This window comes from Schistocerca serialis, chromosome 7 (assembly GCF_023864345.2).
Source record: "Schistocerca serialis cubense isolate TAMUIC-IGC-003099 chromosome 7, iqSchSeri2.2, whole genome shotgun sequence".
In the NCBI taxonomy this organism is placed as follows: Eukaryota; Metazoa; Arthropoda; class Insecta; order Orthoptera; family Acrididae; genus Schistocerca; species Schistocerca serialis.
Genome location: NC_064644.1, coordinates 19,225,067 through 19,246,387, shown reverse-complemented (window position 1 = coordinate 19,246,387; position 21,321 = coordinate 19,225,067).

Sequence of the window (21,321 nt, the reverse complement as noted above, 5' to 3'; positions counted from 1 at the left end):
AGGCCAATAATGATAAACTATTTACTTGCAGTGTTACTGTGTGGACCTTTCCCTTCACAATCAGCGAACAGACACTACTAAGTAATCGATAAACATAGGAATGATATAAAAATTAACATGCTGTATTTGCGAAAATTGTGGTCTCATTTTAAACTATAAGAAAAATCCTTTTCTTGTATTTTCACTAATAAAAAATTACAATAATTACTGTCAATAATGTAAGTTTGCAATATAATAACTGCAATTTAATATAAGTAATCCCATTATCAGTAATAAAATAGAAACAGTAAATCCAAAAATAGATCACTGGATGACTGTGATCACGTGTCAAAGGCCTGAATAACCACCTTTTGCAGCGCAGACTGCTGCCAGACGTGAGGTTGTGCAAGGTATCGATGGGGATGTGGAGTCATGTCAACTCACGTGCCGTGCCCAGCTGCGCTAGGTTTTTCGGCTGAGGATCCATGCCGTGAACAGCCCGATCGAGGTGTTCCCACAGAGTCTCCACTAAGTCGGGTAGTTTGGTGGCCAGTGGTGTACAATGAACACATCCTGGTACTCTTCGAACCACGCGCCTACACTGGGAGCTGTGTGACAGGTTGCGTTGTCCTGCTGGTAGATGCCACCGAGCCGAGGAAAAACAAACTGCAAGTTGTAGTCGACATGGTTCCCAAGCATTGAGGGTGCCTGTGTTGGTCCACTGTGCGTTCCAGAATGACGAGATCACCCAGCGAATGACCTCCGGCCTGGACGCTTGAGATGAATGTTACAGGCAGTTTGCTTTCAGACATTTCACGCCCTACACGCCATCGGCCAGTTTTCAGACGGAGACTAAAAGGTGACACACCTGAAAAGGCCACCTGTCGCCACTCAGTGGACGACTAGTTGAGGTACCGGCGTGCAAATTCCAGCCTTCGACGCCGATGAACAGTAGTCAGCACCGGTGTACGAACAAGGCGCATGCTGTGGGGGGCCACACGTAGCACAGTTCGCTGAACAGTCGTCGAGGAGACAATGTCTGTAGCCCCTTGGTTCATGTGGGCGGTCAGTTGCCCGACAGTTGCACGACTAGTCGCCTGTACAGATCTCCGCAGCAGTCGTTCACCCCTCTCACCTATGGTTCTAGGCGCACTCACTATAGTTGCCTAGGCACCGGTTTTGGATAGCGCTATTTTGCCGTGCACGGTACACTTTAACCACCGCGGCATGCGAACAGTTTACAGACGTAGCCGCTTCGGAATTCTTCAACCCTTAGCCCGAAAGCCAACGATCATGCCCTTCAGGACGTCACATAAAGCTCCGTTTCCACTTTACGACAACGACTGGATTGTTAAGTTTCGCAGCATGTCTCTTACATGTCTACACTGGCGGTACAACGGACAGTGAAAACAAAGTAATTTAGCAAAAAGACATAACAGAAAAACTGGCAACTCTAAAAGAGGCCAGTTATCGAAAAAAGAGCGAAGGCGAGAAAGCATTTGGGTCCTGAAAACGTAACAGGTCGCAACAAGCAATTAAAAAAATTTTAAAAAGTGTGTGAAATCTTATGGGACTTAACTGCCAAGGCTATCAGTCCCTAAGCTTACACACTACTTAACCTAAATTATCCTACGGACAAACACACACACACACCCATGCCCGAGAGAGGACTCGAACCTCCCCCGGGACAGTCCACGACTGTAGTGCCTAAGACCGCTCGGCTAATCCCGCGCGGCAACAAGCAATCATTTGAAGTTTTTCAGATAAAGGGCAGTTATCCTGTGGACTTCCAGCTTACAGCTGATGTGATCATTAAGATATCTGAGGTTAGTGTAAGTTCTCCCTCACCGATAAAATCATCATGCCTGGGGTAATAGAGATAAAGTCATTTGGTGACAGGGAGAGACGGGAAATAATAAGAGTGTTGAAAAAAGGGTGGCGAATCGAGGATTTCGAAACGATCACACCCAGTGACGCCAGTAGTGCGAAAGGATTGCCTTCATTCATGTAACAAAAGATACCTCACAAATCCTATGGAAAACCTACCACAAACAGTTTTACGATGAATTGTGAGAAGAGTGAACAGTGAAATGATTGCTACAGGTAGAAACATTACAAAACTTGTTTGATGGATTTAGTCCGTTTAGCAGCCCAGTGTAAATTTATTCAGAAACGTCAATGCTTACTTGGTAACTTGGTCAAGTGGTAACTTGCTTTCTGTAAGTGTCAATGTGGTATTAGAGCATATCAATGAAGTTTATTCCGAATAGCCTAGAAGATATTTTTTGTTACTTAGCCCGTTTAGCATGATAACCCTTCAACTAACAAACATTGTTCTGTTTACAGGAACGGCTTTTGCAAACCCCGATATTTTTATACTCTTCTGACTTAATTGTTTATGGGTCACAGAAATGAAGCGACAGTTCCCTAAATACAAGTTCGCGTGCAAAATGGTGAAGAAATTTGATTCATTGACACTGCATTATCTGTATGTTAGTTGATTTTCCACGCTCATCGAAACGTCATCCTGTCCATAGTATCTAACCTTTGGCCTCTTTGCCAGTTGAGTGAATACTATGGCAGTCGGCCACAACAAGTATCAGCACTGAAGTTGGTATATATAATTCAGTACGAAAATTATGTACCCACTGTCTACCAACAACAGCTGATTTTGTGTGTGTGTGTGTGTGTGTGTGTGTGTGTGTGTGTGTGTGTGTGTGTGTGTGTGTGTTTTACTATGGAAAACTATAACACATGGATAATAAAGGTCGTCAGAGAGATAAGTCAGCACAATATTTTTAACGAATATTTCACAAAATTATGAAATAAATTTTATTCCTCCCAGAGCGAGTGTCGTAAAAATTACCTTTTACACAGAAAACGAGCGACCTGTTTTTGTCAATACGTGAGACGAAAATCTGACTAAACAATCTGCCGTAGGCGGCTATGCAACACCACTGGGTCACAAATCAACAGGGGACTCTTCGGGTCGAAATACGTTGCTTTTGTCCACGTATTTCGACGTTTTCCAGTTCAGGAGGCAGCTATTTCTTGCTCTTCCGTCAGTACTATGCCCAACCAGAAGAACTGCAATGCGGGCTACGTTGGTTACGATGTTGTAAACTAGTGTCGAGAATTTAGATACAAATTTTGGTTCCAAGTTGTTCATATCCTATATAAATAGTGCGGGATAAGAAGTTTGTTGGATTCATTAGACGTTTTCCTCTTGCGTTAGTAACTTGCTCACTGTGTCTGTATACAGGGACGCGCCGAAAAGTGACGACTTTAGAATTTTTTATGCGAAAACTCTTAACGCTTTTTAAATAAAACAAACGTAATTAACATTCTACATTTTTATTCTTCACGGCTATATATTGTTTTCTTAGCATGGTCAACCTGGCACGAAGAAGTTTCTCCCAACGATAGACCACTTTGCTGATACTGTCAACGTAGAATGTTGACGGAGTGACAACCTCACCTCTGTCTGCACAGCTTCATCACTATCAAAGTGAGGTCCTGGAAGGTATTCCTCGAGTTCTGTAAACAGACGAAAAGTCAGATGAGGACAAGCCAGGATTGTAGACAGGATGATCGATGACAAGTGAACCCAAGGCGTCGGACTGTTGCACATGTCGCAGAGCTACTCTGTAGCCCGGGGTTGTCAAGCTGAAAGAGAGCCTGGTGACTTAATCAACCCGATTCCGATGAGTCTCGTCGGTTGCCGTACGCGACCGTCAACTTCCAGCTCAGTTCCAGCTTGAGCTTAGCATCACCGTTTCCTTCACCACATGTGCCAACAATCCGAAGTCGCACATTATCGACGTCGATAGCATCAATATCGTCCACAGCTGTTATTATTCTACGGATTTCCATTGGAGGCACGTTTTCTGCGGTTAGAAACTGGATTACAGCTCCATGTTTCTCATTCACCGTCATGCTACACGCTACAATTCGCAGCCCTCTAGCGGCAGACGCTTGCAACTTGCGTCACCGAAGCGGGAAAGTCGACTGGCAAGCGAAACTGTCCATCTCAGCCCCCCTCAGATTTAGCGTTAAGATGGTCCATCGGATAGGCCGTGAAAACTGAACGCGGATCAGACATGAAAGGTATACTGAAGTGCCAAAAAAAAAGAAGCAAAATGGAAACATTCAACGGTCCAAGCTGAAGATGTGCAACATAGGTAGCGCGGAATAACAGTGCCGTCGTTGTCATGTGTCCATTGTGTTCGATTGCGAAGAGGGAGAACCGGGTTCAAACGTCACTCATGTCCCAACTTCTTTTCCACAAAATTATGACCTATCTGTCAAGTCATTGACGTGTATCCAAATTTGTGCCCGTATCGTGCTGTAGCTTCCGTTTGCAACAGCGACGAGTAATTAAGGGACTTCCAGACATACGTGCCTCCTGTTTGTTCTACAGAAGTACCACATGTTACGCCTCTTGCGTTTCGTTTTGACTCTTGCATTCCTCCGCTGTACCACAGTCCACACCCGTTTACTTGTTGTTTTCATTTCTGTGAGAGGTCTACGAGGCACCTCGCGTGCTCTCACTATTCATCACATTTGCTTGCGACGGTAACGTATTCTTACAACATGACTCATATTCTGTAACCAATGCAGACTATGACAAATACTAAGACTACAGGTGGAGGACAGACACGTGAATGACCGGACGAACAGTTCATAAATTTGTGGAAAAAAGGGGACAAGGGAGAGATTTGAACACGAACCTTCCACCTTGCAGTCCAATACCGTGACCACGCAACCATGACGCCACGGTTCTGATTAGTCGCTTCAGCTTGGACCACTGTTTCTATTTTGCTTCTTTCCTACAGTTCAGTACACCACCACCTTGTTTTCGTGCTTGATCTGTGTTCAGTTTTCGACGGGCTATGGTTCAAATGGCTCTGAGCACTATAGGACTCAACATCTGAGGTCATTAGTCCTCTATAACTTAGAACTACTTAAACCTAACCAACCTAAAGACATCACACACATCCATGCCCGAGGCAGGATTCGAGCCTGCGACCGTAGCAGTCGCGCGGTTCCTGACTGAGAGCCTAGAACCGCTAGACCACCGCGGCCGGCTCGACGGGCTATCCACTGCACCATTTTACCACTAAATCTGAGAGAGGTGAGATGGGGAGTTTCCCTGGTGAGTAATACGCATGACACGTAATACCTCAACCGGTATTGAGAACAGAAGAAGATATTCGGAAGCATACCTGTTCAGCATGCCCCTATAGTAGCATTTACAAGCATCACTTATTTTTCTCTCGTTTTATGAACCGCTAATTGTTAAGCACTAACTTGAAGAGAAAGTGTGTGCTTCACACTTGCCAATGCCACAATATTAAGTTACTGCCAATTAACAGACCTCGTTACATAGCGCATATCTACGCCAGCAGTGTTTCTGACAATCCAGTAATCTCTGACGCTTGGAAATCCGGGTTAGTTGCTTTTTACAAACTCCTGAATAACGTCGACGAATTTAATTCGATGTTCTAATACAATGCGCAGATGATGGGTTATTTCTCTCGGTTTATTTTGGACCTGTGTGCGCAAATTAGTCCGCGCGCGCCCTCTCGTTTTGCACGTCCAATGTAATTACGCTCGCCAGTTTCAACTGAACTGCCGCCCACGTCCAGCGCGCCTCTCCGAGCGCTCGAATTCATAACGTGATCATAACGTGGGCCGAGAGAGAGCGTGTCTAAGCACACGCGCTGCGATGAAAATGTCTTTTTCTTTGTTTCTTGAGCAGGCTGTAGTATGAATCTTGGCTTGCCGTATTTGCGAGGTAAGAGTAACATTCCTAATACAACAGCCTGCTGAAAAGCAATACCTCTCCATTTTGTTATGCAAAAACTCTTAATGCTTTTTCAATAAAGCAAATATTATTAATGGTCTACATTTTTGCTCTTCATGTTTACATATTTTCAGCCCTCTGCAGTTGGAGGTTCCCAAAATGCAGCAAGTAACATGGCAGTGTGTAACCTAACTACGAGAAACAGCCCGCTGTAATCGAGGTTCGAATTCCAATAATTCCACTCTTTTCTCCAGCATGGCAGTCTCGAGCCACGTACGAGCGCTGCGACATCTACAACAACCGACGCCTTAGGTTCGTCCTCGACACAGTCGTGGCTTCGCCCGATTCTATTTCCATCTGCCTCCAGAACTTGATGAACACGTACGAGGACTTCAGTTTGATAGCGATAAAGCGCTGCAGGGCAGGTGAGTTTGTCGCTCCATCAACAAAGTCACTCTACAGTGACGGTATCGACAAGCTGTTTCGCGTTGGATGAATTGATATGGTCGCGTGACTGTTGAGAAATAAATATGTAGACACGAAAAATAAAAATGTACAACCTTAATAACGTTCGTTTTATTTTAAAGGTTTCGAGAGTTTTCACATAAGAAATTTGGAGGCGTTCCTTTCCCACTCGCCCTCATAATTTTTAATGATCTGATGCAGTCGAAACGAAATCAGGTTTTCCTTTTTGTTTCAACATTTCGTTGATAGGGAACAGCAACTTTATTTAAACTCCTTGGTTCTGTCAACAGTTGCAGTATTTATTACTAAGTGGCTAGTTCAAATGGCTCTGAGCACTGTGGGACTCAACTGCTGAGGTCATTAGTCCCCTAGAACTTAGAACTAGTTAAACCTAACTAACCTAAGGACATCACAAACATCCATGCCCGAGGCAGGATTCGAACCTGCGACCGTAGCGGTGTTGCGGGTCCAGACTGCAGCGCCTTTAACCGCACGGCCACTTCGACCGGCTGAAGTGGCTAGTTCCGAACCGTTACAGGTTCATTTCCAAACCTGGCCCTCTGAGCCTGATCTTAATAGCGAACACTGAGTGGCAACACATTGCAGAATGAATGCCACAATCCACACATGCCTGTTACCAGGTCAAGTCACTGGCGTTGAAGACAGTGCTTTTCGAACCAACTGTTACTCAATAATGTGTATTTGCGCCAAAATCCAACTTGACAGGTATATCAATAAGAAAAATAAAATACAAAAAGTAAACAAAATAAGGTAGCTTTCATCTCACAAGAAAAATTAATACAACGTTTAAAATGTGTCCTAAATACGATCTGACAAGTATACTGAACTGACACGTTTTGGAAATTTATGGTTTTTAGAACATTAAATATGCACTGAATATAACGGTTTTAGGTCCTGTATTGTTGTCGGAATTTAACGTCTAGTGGAACTGCGGCCACCATGCATATAACGGAGTCTGGAACTTCAGATAAGCTTCGGAGTTACTTTTGTAACAAAAATAGCAGCCACTACAACTTGTATTATGTCTCAAACTGTGCAGCTCGAAGCGCGCTCTTTCGACATATAAAAAAGTTAATAATGGCAAAAACGAATTTAACGTCTTTTGGAAATTGTCGACTCATATATAAAAGAGGTGTAGAAAGACAGCCGTGTATCGTGTACTGCACACAGGGACCCGTCGACGCGCTTTCGGGGACAGGCGCTTAATCCGTCAGACAACGAAACGCACGCCGCGCCGGGCAGGCACGAGACACGCTCGCCAGGCGCGTGAAGCGGGTTGCAGAGGTCCACGCTGCAGGCGCCTCGACGGCCCACGCTCTGCTCTGCGCCGAGGTTCCTCGTCACAGGGCAGGGCGGCGCAGCGCCGCGCCGCGTGCTATGCTACACCGCTGCGAGCCCGTCGCCAGTCTGCGTAAATAAACGCAGTACTCTCTCACAGAGGGAACACGGCGTCGCTGTCTGGTCGCCCTTTCTCGCTCACTATTAACGCGCCAACGAAACGTATGTCACAGCTGTGAACGGTATTACGATAGTGGCATTTGTCACACTGTGCTCTTCTCCGGGTGTATTCTGCGCTAACGTTTGTTTTCGACCGAAACAAGAAGCCATATATTCCACATTAAGCACGTTACCGTAGACAAATCATTGGTGCTACAAAAAAGAAACGCCGATGATAACGTCATTCTAAAGGGAGCACCATCAAAGAAGGGGAAGGAAATCCGCCGTTTTCTTCTATCGGGCATTTGCCTTAAGCGAGTCAGGGAAACCACGGAAAACTTAATCCTGGATGGTGGGACCCGGATCTGAACCGCCGACCATACAAATGCGATTCCAGTCTCTTAATTCTAATAGTACATATTACGGTCTATGGTCTCTTGGAAATGTAAAAATTTTGAGCTATGTGACTTCAGTCAAAAGATACGGCCATTTATGGCATACATTTTGACACTCGAAAAATCACTCATCGAAACCTTCATGTTGACCTAGAATCATGAAATTTGGCAAGAAGCAAGGTTTCACAGGAAAAGTGAAGGGAAAAATCGGAAGTTGTAAATTTTTAATTACGTCACAAGAAAAAGATATCCTTTGTTATTCTTCGAAAGTATGCTCTAGGAGATTCAACAGTAACTCTTTGCGCTATAAACACCGCCTCTCTTCTAGCGATTGTCACTGTAGTTTGTTGAGCGCCTCGGTAATGCTCTTCCGTCCACCAAACCACCCTGAGACCGAAAGTGGTGTTCTTTGTTGGGTCTTCTCTATCTCCTCTCTGAATCCTACTTGATAAACGTCCCAGCCTGAAGAGCGATTGTCGAGAATCGGTCGAAGAAGTATTTTCTACACCACGAATTACATTTCCGGAAGATTCAATTACTCTCTAACCGGCATGCGCTTTTTCTACAATTAGTTTCATGTTGTCATTCGACTTTAGGTCGCATCTTACGGTTCGTAACTGTTTCTAGTGAATTGTTTCCAATAGTGTTACCGATCAGTAGTGGATCTCTTCGCCTGTTCCTGCACTTTACGTTGCATTTATTTACGTCCAGAGTCAAGTGATACTCCCTCTGCCGATCATCGATGCTCTGCACATATTTCTGTATTTCCCTGCAGTCCTGGCCTATTCATGCCGGAAGACCTTAAGAGGATCGATGATCAGTGGAGAGACTCCCACCTGACCCTGAACCCAAACATATAGAAGTGAACACTAAAGTTCACTCGATTTTTAGCAACGGAGTGTTCAGTTCTATCTGCACTGAAGTCCCGAATCCAATCGAGAGTTAATCTGAAGCTATTTAAGTTGGTATTTTATTCGCTAAACGATAGTGCAACATCATACGGAATTCTTTCCATAATTGACATCAAGCTGAGCCACTTTGTTTACGGCGGTCCGGATCTCGTGTACGAACAGAGCGAGCTCAGTTTCCCAAGATCCCTATTTTCGAAATCTATGTATATTCAAGAAATCTTATGTTGTCAGCATAAAGTATGGTCCATATTTCTGCACATGATTTTCAGCACCGATACAGCCCCGCAATTACACTGCCTGATCATAAGTATCCAGATATCTATTGGTGGACATTACTGTGGAGTGTTTGCACCTTCCGTCTTGATAACCGCTTGAAGTCTGCTGGGGTCACTTTCAACGAAGCGGCTGAATGTCTGTGGAGAATCAGCAGCCCATTCTTCCTCAATAGCAGAAACCCGAGGAGGAGGAGGAGGAGATTAGCATTTGACGTCCCTTCGACGACGAGGTCATTAGAGACAGAGCACAAGCTCGGATTAGGGAAATATAGGAAGGGAAGGGGCCGTGCCCTTTCGAAGGAACCATTTCTGCATTTGCCTTAAGCGATGTAGGGAAATCACGGAAAACCTAAATGGTTCAAATGGCCCTGAGCACTATGGGACTTAACATCTGTGGTCATCAGTCCCCTAGAACTTAGAACTACTTAAACCTAACTAACCTAAGGACATCACACACATCCATGCCAGAGGCAGGATTCGAACCTGCGACCGTAGCGGTCACGCGGTTCCAGACTGAAGCGCCTAGAACCGCACGGCCACACCGGCCGGCTAAAACCTTAATCAGGATGGCCGGACGCGGGTTTCAACCGTCGTGCTCCCGAATGCGAGTCCAGTGTGCTGACCACTGCGGAAACCCGAGAAGGCAATTATGTTGGACGCTCAGCTCTGGAGCGAGGTCGACATTCTAAGTCATCCCAAAGGTGTTTCGTAGAGCTCATATCGGGACTCTGGGCAGGCCAGTCCATTCTATGAGTTTTATTGCCCATAGAAAACTGCCTCACAGATGCTGCTTTCTGGCAGGATGCGTCATCATGCTTATACTAACAGTAATTATCTACAAACTGCTCCTGTACTCTTAGCAGTACGCAATGCTGTAAACAGTCTATTTGGTAAGGTTTATAAGAGTTCGAAAGTCTCTGAGCGATTTTTTACTCAAGACGACATTCAATGACCTCTCCTGGCCGGCTCTTGCTGCTGCTCTGCTGACAACACAATATTCCCCGGCTCCATTTATACAGGTGGGACCGCCTCTAGTGACACCTAGTAATTAATTCCGCATTACACACTGATGTGCGGAGAGTTTTGATGAGATTGTATGGTAAAATCTGATGTAAACAAGGTATTACACGGTTCAGTCACATTAATGTCACAACCTATCAACCTGAAAACCGCTCTTTGTAGCACAGACGGGCAGGAAGAGAGTCAGTGCGGTTCTGGAAGGTACCGACAGCGACGGCCCAGCTGCAGTACGTTCCTCGGTTGAGGCTCCGTGGCGCGTACAGCCCGATCGACGTGGCTACACAGATTCTGGATTGGGTTTAAAGCCGGGGAGTTTGCTGGCCAACGGAGTGCGGTACAGTCATCCTGCGGCTCTTCGACTCATACACGTGTGTGACACGTTGCACTGTCCCGCAGGTAGCCGCCATCGTGCAGGGGAAACAGCCAACTGCATATCGGGGAGGACATGGTCCCCCAAGGATAGACACACACTTGCGTTGATCCACTGAGCCTCGCAGAATGATCAGAATAGTCAGCGAAAGCCACGAAAGCGTTCTTCGGACCGTAACGCTCTCTCCTCCGGCCATGAGCCTTCCGACGATTCTTGGAGGTCTGTACATGCGAACGGCAGCGTGTCCGATGAAGAATAAAACGTGATTCATCTGAAAAGGCCACCTCTCGCCACTCAGTGGACGTCCAGGTGCGTTACTGCCGTTCAAATTCCAGCCTTCGTCACCGATGAAAGCAGGCAGTAGGTTCAAATGGTTCAAATGGCTCTGAGCACTATGCGACTTAACTTCTGAGGTCATCAGTCGCCTAGAACTTAGAACTAATTAAACCTAACTAACCTAAGGACATCACACACATCCATGCCCGAGGCAGGATTCGAACCTGCGACCGTAGCGGTCACGCGGTTCCAGACTGAAGCGCCTAGAACCGCACGGCCACACTGGCCGACCCAGGCAGAAGGGGGCCGTGAACTGTAGTCTGCTCATCGCAAGAATAAACCTGATATAAACAAACAAAAACGCGAGGATTGGTCAGAAGCCATAGCACACGTACAGTACTGTTGTTACGCTCTTGGAAGTAGGTCATACTTACGTGTTAGACATCTAATTACTAAGTTAAAGTTATTCTAATGTGTTAACAGCCATCGATGTTTTTCTTAATCGCGCTTTAGCTGTGTAGTTTATATTTTTAAAAATCATGTCCAGTCACAGTCTCTGTACTGTTGTGCTCTCATTGTCGTGCTGTTAATGCACAGCAGAAAATCGCTGAGGCTGCTTCCTGGTCCATAGTGAAACGCGCGTGTGGAACACGATTAAAAAGTGCGGAGAAATAGGTTGCTCTAAATGTCTATCAGAAATTTACGGAGATAATTGGCTTTCAAGTTTTTCGATGGACTGTACTGTATACAGTTGAGACACAAATCGTGAACGGACGTGTGGCGGAATAGTGCGTAACAGTTTGATAACCAACTGCAGTTTGTAGCTCGCTGGTTCAAATATGGTATGAGTTTTTTTTTCTCGTTCAATCTGAAACACCTACATCTCGTAATTGTAAAATTCATCATCATTTTTTGTAAATAATGCACATCATCTCGTTTCTAATTACATACTGCACGCGAAATTCCTGTTTTCATTTCAAACACGAATTCTTAATTATGGATATTTTATGAAATACTGTTAATAAAAGTTTGTTAAATTAAGGAAACACAATTTAATTTTTGAGGCAAAAATGAAAAACCAAATACTCTTTATTTGGACTATGTCTATCGTTTTATACCACAGATGTGGAAAAGTATCGTAGAAACATGAAAAATAACCATTTTCACAGCACTGAGCACACCATACAAATGCTGCAGTTTTACATTTGCCACTGTGCCATTACAATAGAAACCCAACAGAAATGACCTGGAGACAAGTCACGGGATTTGGCGCGACATGTAACAAGAGTGTTAATCTGCCAGACGTACTGGAACTAGCGCACGGAGCTTTATCACACGTCGCTGCCGAACGCTGGTGGGATATAGGACGGGTCGTCATAAAAGAAGAGGAGAAAATGCGGCGCCTGGTTGGCTTCGTGGTTCTGTTGTTGATAGGCTCTTGCCAACATCGCAGGTGACACTTCAGAACTGAAATGTATTTCTTGTATTGTAGTAAGTAAGGGGCTCAGAGATTACCAGATGAGTGGTTGTACTTAATACCTCCAGTAGCTTAAGTATTCAACACTACAGTGAAATCCCTGCACTATGCTTTTGCATCATAGAGAGCTCGCCCGGAAAAATTACGTTATGTTTTTAAGTTAGAAATTTTCATCACTCTTGTGTGTCATTAGAATACTATGTCAGGTGAGAAGGAGTGCATTTTATGCTTTCCGTATGGTCACCAAAAGGCGCGCGGTAGTGCTGGGCTTACTACGAATATTATCTTACTCTCGGTAAAAATTAAGTCACATTCGAAGCTCATCTCTTTTTACGTCTGCCGGCCGCTGTGGCCCAGAGGTTCTAGGCGCTTCAGTCGGGAACCGCGCTGCTGCTACATTCGCAGGTTCGAATCCTGCCTCGGGCATGGATGTGTGTGATGTCCTTAGGTTAGTTAGGTTTAAGTAGTTCAAAGTTGTAAGGGACTGATGACCTCACATGTTAAGTCTCATAGTGCTTAGAGCCATTTGCACCATTTTTTACGTCTGAACTGCAACTGCTCACATCATTACAGATTAGTTGGACCAGCTAGCTGGTCAGTGCTGTCCATTTTAAATACGCCGATAAAGCCGTTGTCCCTCATTATCGCTCATTCTACGTGTGTGTAATACAGCATAAAACGTGTCATTACGATCGTATTTGACTGTACTGTGCACAGCTTGCCTTCCGCTCCACGTGAAACGAAGTCAGGCAAACGGGGAAGAATACATGTAATATTTACATCACCTTTATTCTTATGATGAACATAGTGTAGCCGCATGCCGCGGAGGCCCATACTGAGCAACGGTCGTTAAGGAGACACTTTTGCTAGGTCCTGGGTTCCTCTGGGCGGTCAGTTGCGTAACAGTTGCACGCCTATTCACCCGTACACATCTCCGCAGCCGTTGTTTCCCCCGTATCTACCACCACTGTTGCTTCGGCACCCAAACAGTTTACGGTCTTGGCCGTTTCGCAAATGCTTGCACTCTTGGCCCGAAAGGCAATGATAGTGCCCTTTCGGACGTCAGATAAACCGCTCCGTTTCTGCATTACAACAACGACTGCACTGTTTACAGCCCCCCCCCCCCTCCCGACACCCTTTATATACCGTCCACTGCCAGTGCTGCCAACTGCCGTCTGTGAGTGATTTTTACACGTTGACGTCGGACACGTACGGCGGTCACGTTAACGTGACTGAACCCTTTATTATGAAACATATTATACAGGACCGTAGTTGAAAACGGTAATGACCTGCTCTTTTTTCCAATCGCTATTGATTTTGTGTTATCTCGGTGATACAGCCTTATGGCAACATTCATCGCGATACGAGGCAGTAATCAGACCTGCGATAACGTGCACTGCGGGAGATGGTACGGGCGGCAGATAAGCGCGGAGTAGGCGCTGTTAAACAGCGGCCGTCTGGGAGAGCAGAGGGGCGGTATCTGGGGGCGCCGTTGGTGGGTCGTTGGGAGCGGGCAGCGCAGCTCTGTTCGGCGCTTCTCGCTAATTTAATGTTCCGACAGCTCGCCGCGATAGCGGGCCAAGTTTTACGCGACCGCAGCCCGGCACAGAATTTGCCAGAGCCCTAACTGGGGACTGGAGGCCCGCCAGGCAAAACAGCGGCGGAGAGAACGACCCCGCTGCTGCTCTGCAGGCGGGCGGCAGCCAACTCTGGCCAAGTTCTCAGGCTCACGCCGCAGCTCCGCGGTTTCACCTCGACCTATCACCCACCCAATGTACCACGTTATTTCGTAGGGATATAAATAATCGCCACATTCTAATTACTAACTTGTCAGTGTAATAAAAGTTACTTCTTTGGCTTCAGCAAAAAACAAAGTCACTTGTTAACTGACAGAGGGTTATTGCTCGTTTGTAGGAATTCCCCAAGGCGAGTAACGAGAAATACTTTCGTGTAGGGTACGTTCTAGGCCCAGGGTACTTTCGGGAAAATATCATCTACACGATACGAAATATATCAGGAGCAGATATATGCGAGACTTATCGCACAATCAGCATGAAACCACTTCACTGACGAGAATCATATATGGAAGAACTGAAAGGTATATGGAACGTCTGTTAAACGACGGTCACTTAGGCTTTAGCAAAGGTAAAGGTATCACAGTGTCATGGATGTAGAATGTTGTATACAACATGCTGCAAGTTCGTATGGATGCAAGATATAAAAAAAAAAGGCCAGGTGCGACTAGGAATCGCGCACTAGGATTTCCGCGCAGACTGAATTATGTATACAGACAGTTCGTCCATTCTGGAAATGGAGAAGCTCGACAATTTTTGCCTTAGTCGCACGATACAGGACCCAGTGATTCCATGACTTTCAAGAACATTTTATTTGTAGTTTGAAGTCGAATAACAGACGACGAAAGAAATATTTTCGTGAGATACAATTAAAAATTAATAATTTTCTGATTTTTTTTTTTTTTTTGCTTTACCTGTACTGAGAAAAGTTTCTTCTTGTCAAACTTCACGTTTCTACGTCAGCGGCAACTACCATATAGATTTTAGTGAGTTGCCGAGTATGAAAATATGTGGCATGAAATGCCGTACCTTCTGATTTTGACTTACAAACTTAAATTTATTACACTGCCAAGGAACCATATGTGACAATTTTATCTTGATACGTTTACCCGGTCTTGAAAAAAATGGGGTCGTGACATACGGCCGGATGATCTACGCAGTGGTCCTGTAGGAGTTCCGGTTTTACAATTTTTTTTTTTTTTTGTAACAGAACACTAAAAAGCAAGGATTTGTCGAAACAGAAAAGACTTTCAGTCACGTAATGTGTTCTAGGATGTCTTAAATACTCAGACAATTAGTCAGAAGCTATAGCCATAGCGAAAAATGAATAATATGCAATGCGTACAACACGCAGTAAGGCACAATAAGAACGACACACCGAAAGAAAGTTTTCGTATTGAAACAGAGACGCACTGTTTCATTCTGCTGTTGAACCTCTACATCGAAGAACAAATTAGAGAAATAAAAAAGAAGTTCAGAAGTCGGATACAAATTATGATACGAATGTTATAATTGGCTGAAGAAATTGCTGTGCTCTATGAAAGGGAGGAAGAATTACAAGAGCAGATGATTAGAATAAACAAGAACATGGACTGAGAATAAATCAAAGACAGAAGTACTCAGTCTTTCACTGATATTTTTGTTACTTCTGAACCTCAAAACTGAACATGAGATTCTAAATGAAGTGCAAGAATTCTGATATCTTGGACGCAAAATTGCGCAAGACCAACAAAGCGAGAGGGATATAAGAAGAAGATTCATATAGGCCGTGAGGGCATTCCTCGTAAAACAAAGTCAGACATAGGTCATTTCATGAAGGAATTTCTTAGAAAGTACATTTGGATGACAGCTTTGTATGAAAATATCGGAAACGAGGATGGAAGCATCTGACGTGTGGTGTTTCAGCAGAGTGTTGAAAATTAGCTGGACTGGTATCACATTAGGCGATAAGAGGAACATGCGGTAAATACTGACAAGAAAAAGGATCAGCATGATGGAACATATGTTAAGACATCTGGGAATTAGTCTACGGTACTAGAGGCAGCTCTAAAGGGTAAAAACAGCAGGGAAAGACAAAAGATTGGAATACATTCGAGAAATAACCGAGGGCGTGGAGTAGAAGTGCTAGTCTGAGGTAAGGCAGTTTGCACAGGATAGTTATTCGCGGCGGGCCGCGTTGAACTAGTCGGAAGACAGATAAAAGGATAAAAAATTTGTAATGCAAGGAAGTTTTGTTTTCGCTGAGTATCGAACTGTTCAGCGGCAGAGAAGACTAACTCTATTCATGGTCTGCAGGAAACTACGAGGTACATGGCGAGTGATAGAGGGCACTTCCCAATATTGCAGAACACTGACAAAAGCTTACGTCAGAAGAGTTGAAATTTTAATTTGAGCAAAGACTACATTATGTCGTATTGAAGGAAACATTATATATTTACAGGCAAAGCAAAGGAATGAAACGAAGTAACTTACTGTACGCCAATGGCATACAGTATATTCAAAATGATGTCTTGAAGTGTTGTATTAGCTGCTCCTTCACATACTTTTCTGACAAAAACGGCGATGCCCATTACGTGTGCTCGTTGGGTTCAAGTTACTAACGGTATTGTGCGTACGTTTATCTCGGGTTTTGACGATTTGCACTTTGTAGAGTGTATTCGAGGAGACAGAGAAGAATCCCAGTTGAGAAAGACGCCAACACACCATAAAACAATTTTGCGTGATGGGATGCTGGCACGTGTCTCATTTAAGCGACCAGTGACATCCAGCCGTCTGAGGACATTAAACTCATCTGTGTAACTGTCTGAAACGGAAAGTCCTCCTCTGAAATAAACGTTTGGTTGGTTGGTCTGGGGGAGCGGACCGAACAGCGAGGCCATCGGTCTCGTCGGATTAGGGAACGATGGGGAAGGCGTGCCCTTTCAAAGGAACCATCCCGGCATTTGCCTGTTGTGATTTGGGGAAATCGCGGAAAACCTTTATCAGGATGGCCAGACGCGGGTTTGAACCGTCGTCTTCCCGAATGCGAGTCCAGTGTGCTAACCAGTGCGCCACCTCGCGCGGTGAAATAGAAGGTTAAGTGTTGTGGTCGCAGACCACAACGATAGAGACGGTGCTCTAATCTACTTGCGCATCCGCCACGCACATCTGTTTGCTAGCAGCCGATGATGCGTACCGCGTATTCGAGCAATGTGTAGAGTTGGCCTGTGTAGTTCACACCGCGCACCTATTCACGTGACGAGTGTGCGGCAAGGAACGCAGCAATTTCGACGTCTCAGCCACTTTGAAATACTAAGCGTGACTCGTAGACTACCGCGACCGTGTTATTAACGCAACCAGATTGTGCAATGCTCAAGAGTGCGCGAACTGATTACCACGCCGCTGAGAGGTCGGTACGAGCTCCGTAGTCCAGAACGCATAGCGCAGTCTCGATGAAGTTGCCATTCACCTCCATCAGTCATCAACCAAACTGTCAACTACTACTGATCCACACCGCTATTTATAGCAGAGTTCGATTCCCTAAGTCCACTGCGCCCTTTGACGCGCTTTTGTTTTACAAGGCACGCACTGATACTCCGTGAAATGCAGATTCTCTCAGCATTTTCCAACTCTTGTGGGTGAGATCGCTGGCGAGATTTTAATAAGTTGAGTGCTGGTCCCCAAGCGTTATTTAAATTGAAACCGCCGTCACTGTTCATTAGGTTTTCTAACGTCTTTATTTCGATACAGTCCTTAATTATACTGTTCCAGGCAAACCGGCAGACAGCTTGGAAGCAGACCATTAATCAATCGCGCCGAAAACTCTTACTGGTCTCATGCTGCTATTGATGTCGGATAGAGGTCAATGGCAAATACGTACATCGAGGATGCGTTGTGCGTTCTTGACTACTTCGTGGATTATGATGAATTCAAAATCGCAAGACGTAGTGGTCGAAGTAGAAGCGCTCAATACTACGAGGAGGAAGCTGTAAGTAAACTAGGGCAGAATCACGACGAATTAGGCTGTATTCACAGCGGCTTTGTATAGAAGGAATAGGGATTACGTGTATTATGTTTTGACGTGAAAAAAATCCTTAGAACTGATATCAGATGACGGGACACAATCGCTGGCAAAGGAGCGACAGTTTCTGTCGAAGTTAATTTCAAACTACAAATACTCGAGTAAAAAAAAAAATAATCTTTAAGAACTGTATTGAAATAAAGAGGTCAGACAGCCTAATGAACAGCGATGGCGGTTTCAATTTAAGTAACGCTTGGCTTCCAGTAGTCAGTTTCTTAATCTATCACACTCACAAGAGCTGGAAAACGCTGAGAGAATCTGCGTGCCACGGAGTGTCGGTGTGTGCTCTGTAAAACAAAAGCGCATCAAAGGGCGCAGTGGACTTCGGGAATCGAACTCGGCTATAAATAGCGGTGTGAGACAAGCAATACCGCATAGTCTGGTTGGAATCCAGGCAGCGAGTACACATAACGGAAGAAATCGCAGCACCTCAAGAAAACTACTCGGTCAGTAGCCGAAAAATTGTGCAGAAAATGGAAACAACAACTCGGCAGAACACCCCGATGAGGACTATTAAGAAAGACAAATGTTTCTGCTCATACGTCAACGACACTCGTGGCGGCCGTATGTAGCGACATGCTGAGGTGCAAGGTGACTATACGATTCCCGACTCCATTATCTAGCCTCCCGTCCTAGTGGTGGAGGGCGTGATCTGATACCAAAACGTCGCGGGTCCAGTCCAGGTCGGACCATGAAATATTTTTGTCTCCATTTAACCTAGCCTTCACCTCTGAATGACGTGAAGATTCCCATGATTCGGATTCCACGCTGATCTGTATGACCTCTTTCCCCTATAGCATTACTATCACAGAATCCGTTTCCGACACTGAATTCGAAGGTGTCCATTTTAAAGACTTGCATCGTTGAGCCACACGAAGAAATAACAACAACAACAACAATAACAATCGAATTTACGGATTCGAGACATATCCGTAAACGGGATCATATCTGTGAGAGCACTTACTCGATCCAAATGTCATTTTGAATACGAGTGCAGAGACACAGTTCATCATGTAGTTTAAGTATGTATTTCATAAACACATCAGACTGACAATTCGAAAATTTTCTAATTTTCTTAGAAGTCGCTTTTGCGAGGGCAGAAGGGCAGCCGTGCAGAATTTAAAAAATTTGGCACGAAAGCAGAGACTACAATGTTCCAAAGAGACTGACAAAAACCAAATCCCACTCGCAGCACTGTCACTAATACAGAGCCGACTCCTCCGTCAAGTGCGAGACTAAAAATCCAAAGGCCTGAGGGTCGAAACCTGATCAGTCGCAGGATTTTTAACTGTCGCGTCTCACTTGTTTCACCACTGGCTCTGTCTGTTAACGTGAAAAATGCCGAGTTACAGTGCGATTCGTAATGCACGTAAAACAGTTGGCTACCAATACCTGACTGAGTAAGTCGGTTGAGAGGTCAGAAGAAAGGAACGGCATACCACGTCCAATACAGCGATGCACTGTTGTGTTTAAGTCAGTCTTCGAGTTACGGTAACAGCTTTACCGTGTTCTTATTGTTTTTTCTTAAGTGTGCTTTAACGTCGGTCTGGTACAAGTTTGTGTGTGGGATGCATTTTTGGTGAGATACTGAATTTTGCAGATGACAATCCTCGTCCTGCCGCACCCCCCTGTACACTACTGACGTTACTAAGAACAGCTGCAGCGGTGTCCAACGCTGCTTTCTTCGTAACATGTTGGTACTCGTCTTTATATGTACAAAGAATCTTTACTTTGCGAATAAAGCTCGTGTGAATAGCGTAAGTCAGGTATTTTGTTTAGTACAATTTACTGCAAAGATTCGAAAGGACGGTAACTGTTATACCTAAGCATATCTTGTCTGTTATTAGACAACGGAGGTACATTTATTGTGATATTTACACATGGAAACCAAGGTCATTACAGCACAGCAATGAAAATGAAGTCTAGAAATTCTTAACGGCTTCTTGCACTGTCCAGTCTGGCTGGAGTGTGAGCTTTACAGTTCTCAGGTCGCTGCTGGTAAGTCTGCTTCGCCGGCAATCTCACCTCTGTACACCGCATCTGCCGGTGCTTTGACGGAGATTAGGAGACTCTGGTCGGAGTGCAACACTGCGAGACGTGTTTTGCAGAATCTTGCCGCATCGCAAAGCAGACGGGAGCTGTTCAGTGCGGACGTGGCGGCACAGAGAGGCAGGCGGAACCTCTGCGTATCTGCGCGGCTACTCGGCGGCCGCGCGGCTGGCTTCCGAGGCCGGGCAGACGCGACAAAGACGGACGTCCGAGGGCAGGTGGACCTGCAGCGGGCGCCGCCTTTACACTGCGTGTGAGGTGGGTAGGTGGGGGGTGAGGCCTCTGTGGAGCGAGATGAAAGCAGCGCCGCTGCGAAACAGAAGGCAATGCGGCTGGATCCTATCCGGTCCGGCTCCTTCACAACCGCGCAACCAACCCCTCTCCTGAAGCCTCGAGTTACCTTTCACATCTGGCACCTGCATGAAATTTACTTTGTCCGTATGAGACCAATAATTTACGATCGTCTGGAACACTGGACACCTACAAATTCAAATGAAGCTGGCTCTCTTTTAAGCTTCAAAAAACGCGGGGATTCTTTTGCCAAGACTAAAACCAAAAACGTAATTGAAGGTCGGAGATGAAAATTCAGTTACAGCACTGTAAATCAAAGAAATGTAATTTATCAGTAATGCCATTTTGGTCCCCTCACTGGAAAAAAATAAATTAAATAAAAAAATAAACAATGTGACTTACCGCGGAAAATATCAGTCGTAGTTGAAATATTAACCGGTTGGATGTAAACAATTTATGTGTAATCATTTTATTGTACAATTTTAAAGCATCATTTGTGTTCTGAGGATTCCAGTGTAATCACATCAGATCTAAAAAACAATGGACACCTCGATTTTGAATGCACATACAGTGTGACACAGAATAAAGGGGATGTTTGAAATGAGTAGTGGTAGCCATGGGCAGGTGGCAGCACTGCGGATTCGTGACAGAGAGCAAACAGTCCGCCATTTCAGCAATCGTGGATCAGTGGAACGGACAACAGCGTGCGTTAGCGATGAAAATGTTTTATAAAAACAATTATAGTTTGGTAGCGGCGCAGCGGGAGTTTTGACGTTTTTATAATTTAGGACGTCATGATGCCGTTCCGTGGAAATACGCGATAAAATGTTGGATTAATATCTTTTAAGAGACTGGATCTGCCCTCAAGAAGAAACCAACAGAACTACCAAGAAGTGTGGGTTCTCCAGCGAACAT